This window comes from Rhamphochromis longiceps, linkage group LG17 (assembly GCF_057381845.1).
Source record: "Rhamphochromis longiceps isolate RC_006_pf linkage group LG17, R_longiceps_female_GT1.1, whole genome shotgun sequence".
Lineage (NCBI taxonomy): Eukaryota > Metazoa > Chordata > Actinopteri > Cichliformes > Cichlidae > Rhamphochromis > Rhamphochromis longiceps.
In genome coordinates, this window is record NC_140573.1 from 42,637,463 (window position 1) to 42,643,462 (window position 6,000).

The window sequence follows — 6,000 nt, forward strand, 5'->3', positions numbered from 1 at the left end:
ACTCATGATTCTAGCTAACATGTACAAACAATTATGTGGCAGGAATAATTGCACTGATTGATTTTTAATATAAACTGCACAATTAAAATGTCGTTAGTCATTGAATAAATCTGACTGCAGAAAAAGAGTCAATTCCTGAGTCAACTGTCACAACAGCTGCTTCAAATTCTACTAAACAGAGAGAAAATGCTGTGGTGCAAGCACGTGATGGCAGTGGGAAGAAAAAACGTTTAAAGTGCAATTTTATTTGTATAGCACATTTAAAAACCACAGGTATGTCAAAGTGCTTCACAGAACGAGATAAGAGCAATAATAAATACAAATAAATAAAATAATACAAATAAAATAAATACAAATAAAATATACCAACAGGTGGAGACAAAACTAACCAATAATACACCAGGCATAGTAGGCACAACCCGAAAGGCTGAAGGTTAAAACATTATAAACATTAATAAAGCAAAAAAGATAAGTTACAGTACACTTACAAATGTGGGCTCTAGAAGGCGGGGAAAGCAAGGCTAAACAAATACGTTTTTAATTGAGATTTAAAAGATTGAATTGAATCAGACGCCCGAATAGCTTGAGGGAGGTTATTCCAGAGGTAGGATGCGACAGCGGCGAATGCGCGGTCACCTCTGGTCTTGAGCCGAGATCTAGGTCGCACCAGGAGCATTTGATCTAAGCGCTCTCCCAGGGGTATAAAAGCTAAGGAGATCCCTAAGATAGCTGGGTGCGGTGCTATTTATGATTTTAAAAGTGAGCAATAAGATTTTAAAATCAATATGAAATTTAATAGGGAGCCAGTGCAGGTCGGAAAGAGCTGGAGTAATAGACTCAAACCTGCCAGTTCCAGTTAAGAGACGCGCAGCTGCATTTTGAACGAGCTGCAGTTTGTGAACGAGGGCAGAATGGAGACCAGTGTAAAGGGAATTACAGTAATCTAATCTGGATGTAACAAAGGCATGGATACGTTTCTCCAGGTCCTTACATGGTATGTAGGGCTTGGCCTTAGAGATTAGACGTAGTTGATTGAAACTCGATTTAACTACAGAGGACACGTTTGTCCAACTTGAAGGAACTGTCCAAGACAACACCCAGGGTCCTCACAGTGTCAGAAAGGGAGTCAGCAAAGGGCCCAAAAATACCAGTTAGTTCAGCCCGAGAGGAGGGAGTATCAAAGACTACAATTTCAGTCTTCTTATCATTTAGAATGAGAGAATTGCTCAGTAGCCAGATTTTAACTTCATTCATACAATCGGAGAAGTGTTGCAACGACGACGTGACATCCTCAGCTAGTTCAAAATAGATTTGAATGTCATCCACATAGAAGTGGAAAGAAAAGTTGTATTTATCAAAGATTCGGCCCAAGGGTAACAAGTATAAAGAGAACAGCAAAGGACCCAGCACAGACCCCAGGGGGACACCAGAGGTAACAGGGGCAATGGAGGAGGAGCAGGTACCCATGGTGACAGAAAAGGGCCTTTCTGTGCTTCAGCACCCCCAAAATGAATCAAAGCACCCCCAAAGATTTCTTACTTTTTTTGACAATATTTGCTGTTAATGACACACTGCTAAAAATATAACAATTATACAGTAGTTGGTTGAGACATAACATTTTAACAACACAAGTATAGATATTTTTATGTGGTTCAGCCACAACTCTACTAAAACCTCAGCCAGTAATAGGTAGGCCAACGTTTGGACCGTCCAGTTGTCTGTATGACTGCTGCAGTATGTGCGCCACATTTGCACACTATCAGAAAGAGCCAAACAGCCCTGGTGGAGTGAGGAGCTGTAAAGAGAAGTAGAAGCTCTGTTTTTAAAAATGTTTTAAGCTTGTTTCAAAGATTCTGTACAGCAGCTTTAAATGTTTTCCAAAAGCACACAGACACTTATCAGTGTTTCTCAAACTTTTTACTGTGTGTACCACCTGAGAAGTACCCAAGTACCACTATGAAAGCATGAAACTCAAATCTTACAACACAAAATTAGTGTCTGCAGTAAAGATTTTTATTTGTAATAATTTATTCTGTTTTGGGAGTGTTTTTTATGTATCTGTATTGTATTATACATGGATGGACGGAAGGACGGAAGGACAGACGGATGGATGGACGGATGGACAGATGGACAGACGGACGGACGGACGGATGGATGGACAGACGGATGGATGGACGGATGGATGGACGGATGGATGGACAGACGGATGGATGGACGGACGGACGGACGGACGGACGGATGGACAGATGGAGGGACGGACGGATGGACAGATGGATGGATGGATGGCTGGATGGATGGATGGACGGACGGACGGACGGACGGACGGACGGACAGACAGACGGACGGATGGATGGACGGACGGACGGACGGACGGATGGACAGATGGAGGGACGGACGGATGGACAGATGGACAGATGGACGGACGGATGGATGGATGGACAGATGGATGGATGGATTTTGGTGACTTAATTTTGAAATATCGATCATATTGCTACAAAAGACAAACGCGGAGAACACAATGTATTTGATGAATTCTTTGAAGTGATGGGTACATTAAGAGTTACATATTCATCTTAGACACTTTCTGTGGTTTGTGCCATAAGTGAAAGATGACACAGAGCGCTGGGCAGTTTGTCTCTGGCACTAATCATCACCGCTGTGTCACATGTATCTTAGCAGCCCATTCTTTCATTTGAGGGAACCAGCGGATGAAATATTGAGCTGGAATTTCACCACAGCTCCAACACAGCTTCTGCTAAGGCTGGGTGTCTGACAAGCATAAATTATGTTAATAGAATTTAATAAAAAACACTTTACTCCAAAGGTTTCAGTACTTTGAACTGTCAAAATGATGTAGTGCGCTACCTGCAGAGAATTCTAAAACTTAAGTTAGAACACTAAAATATTAAAACTAGAAATAGCGATCCTTTGTGAGAAATGACCTAATGAAAAGTGAAGAATGCACAAGTGTGTCTCCCAGGTGGAGTTTTCTGCTTTTATTAATTGGGCTTCCATTATGGTTCAGTATAATTAAGAAGATATGAAAGAGATTTGCAAATATTTTAATGAATGAACTGCCAGTATCGTTTTTTTTGTCAATCCCACTTTGTGCACAGAAACACACAATGCGCAAAGTCCTCGTTATCTAAAAACACCAAAATTGTAATTAAGTTAAAAAAGGGGCTTTTATGTTAACACTGATTGATTAGTAATCACGGCCTCTTGAAGAGTGGACTTATCAGAAAATTACTCTTAAAAAAAGAAAAAGTTTTGTCTGCAGCCTGCCACCCACACAATCTCCCACCCGCCACTCTATTTAACTCACAGATGGATGATTAAAACTGGTTGCTTGGCTGAAGTGTTCAATTCCATCATGCAAGAGGGCAAATCAATAATATTTAAATTACCGATGGTAATTACCTTTAGTCCCATAACTGGGATCAGCACAAGCTACTGGCTCTGTGCTACCGTCGACTAAAACATATGAAGTGGATCATGTATGTCTGTGTTCACAAATGTTACCCTCATATTGTGCTGACGTACAGATGGATGGGAAACATCCACATTAGTGTTTATTTAATCAGAATTCAATAAATAATTATTTTTTTAAAAATATGTACAATTTTTATAATATTAATATCTATTATTTATTTACTTGTTGACTTTAGTCTTAAATATTAAATTAATAATCCATCAGATTCTGTCAGGGATCTTCACATAGTTTGAAAATATGGCAGCAATTAAAAATATTAACTTAGTCAAGAGATTTTTACTTTAACTGTTTCCCACACAGAATGAACACAATGGCTGACAGCTGAGGCGTGCTTGTTTTAAGTAAAATACTCATCAGTCATTTGTTAGTAAAAAGAAAGAAACATACAATACGCACACACACACGCACACACACACACGCACACACACACGCACGCGCGCACACGCACACGCACACACACACACTGGGTAAAATGGGTAAATATTATCTGAACACTGGGAATTACCTATAAGTGCTGCTCATGGCTGTGGTTGTTTCAGTGTTAATGTTTTGGGGGCTTGTTTCTTTTTTTTATTGTAAGTTTTCAACCTTTTAGGATTTCTGCTGATGACGCTACAGAAAACTGGAATTGAACTGATGATGTCGACACAGTCCCAGTTATGCTGCATTCGTTGTGAGTAAGGCGTAGTGGGCGTGTCTGAGGCTGTTGGTTATAAACGTACCTGTTCTGGTCTGAGGAAAGGGACAGACCCTGGAGGAACAAACGAGTTTTTACTTACAGTGAAGGACACAATGCAGCACGCAGGAGCAGTTCAGGAAATCTAATGAAGAAACCTGCTTGAGCTGAAGCACATTCATGAGCTACATCTGCTCCACGTGACTTCTAACACGGAGCAGCTCGGCTGACTTTAAAATGCCTCCCTCTAGTGGAACCACAGCAGGTTCTGCTCTTTACATTTTACTTTCAACGTCTCCAGCAGCTCATATTAATTTAATGCAAGCTGCAGTACAATGAGGGGATTTTATGTTTTTATAATGAATGCTTTAAAATCTCCTAAATCTGAATCTCACTACACATGGATTTATTCTTTGTGTTCATCAGTTAACAACAGTGAAGTCCAGACATTCAGCTTTAATTCTTAGATGTGCTTTAGGGCTTTACCACACTGGAGTCTGCTGGAAACTACGTTTGATTTTATCCTTTTATTTCACCTTTAAAAATGCTTTTCTTGCTTTTTTGGTATCATTCTTTTCAACCTCACATTTACAAACTGTATTCACACAATTAACCAAAAATTACAGACAAAAAAACATCTGAGTATTAAAAACTTTAGCAAATTCTTTTCTACCATTAAAATCAAATAGAAATTGTAAATTTCAAAAACTCGTGCACAAATTTTGCAGCGTTATATGGAAATCGTTACAAGCAATGCTTCAGGCTTTGGTGTTATTTAACTATTTACAGAACAATTAGGTGTCACGTTAATATCCCACACTAATTATTGGTGTATCGCTCCTGCTCTCCACTGTTTATATAGCTTTGGTTTTTTATGAATGGAAATATGCTGCAAAATGTGACAGATTGTAGAATAAAAAGTTTAAACTTCTGTTTTTGTGTTTTTACAGCAACAGAAAAACGTGTGATTGATATTTACGTGAATATGAGAGCTGCAAACTTATAATTCACCTTTTACTCATGTGATCATGCAGCATGGTTGGCAGGATGCGGCGAGTGAGGTCGTCTCATTGGCTGAACAATTTTCAGAATCATCTTATAAGATAATCAAGCCTGCATTTAAACAGGAGCGCAAAGAAAAGCGTCTTTGGACCTCGTGGACCATCAGCGGTCCAGGAAGATCGTCGCTCCTGAGAGACGGCCTTCTCTCTGTTAATGTTAGTGTCCGAGTGTGAATCTGAAACGACGCTACAGTGCACGTCTGTGTGCTACAAGGACGAAACACAAATATGAGACAAACCAACTATGCAGCATAAAACAACGAGCTTTAAACACAACAAATACATTCCAGAGTTATTGTCTATATTCTTCTTATAATAGTGTTATTATTCTCATTATTGTTATTGCTGGTGATGATGAGTTAATGTTGCTTTACCATCATTGCTGTAACTCCCTCCTTAATCCGGGAGTGGAAAGCACTCTCCCTGCACACACTCACACTTGTTTTCTTACCAACTCCGCCTCGTCTGTACGTTTTCTGATCCACTCGAGTCTTTATGGTGTAAAACAGACCAATTTCCGCTTCCTCTGTCTGTGTTGGTGCTGCAGTTTCTCCCCCTGCATTTCTGCACAGCTAATGCTAGCAGCAGCCTCCTGTGACTGCGAGGACTTGGTACTGCTTGTTACATGTCAGGCAAACTGACACTTTCTGTTTTTACTGTCTTTTTACAGCTCCACCTTTTTCCACTTCTTCCACACCAAACTGAGTTCTCCAAAGTGTGCGAGCACACAGCCAAGGTAGGGGAGGGCCCGCTGCTCCGGAGCAATACAG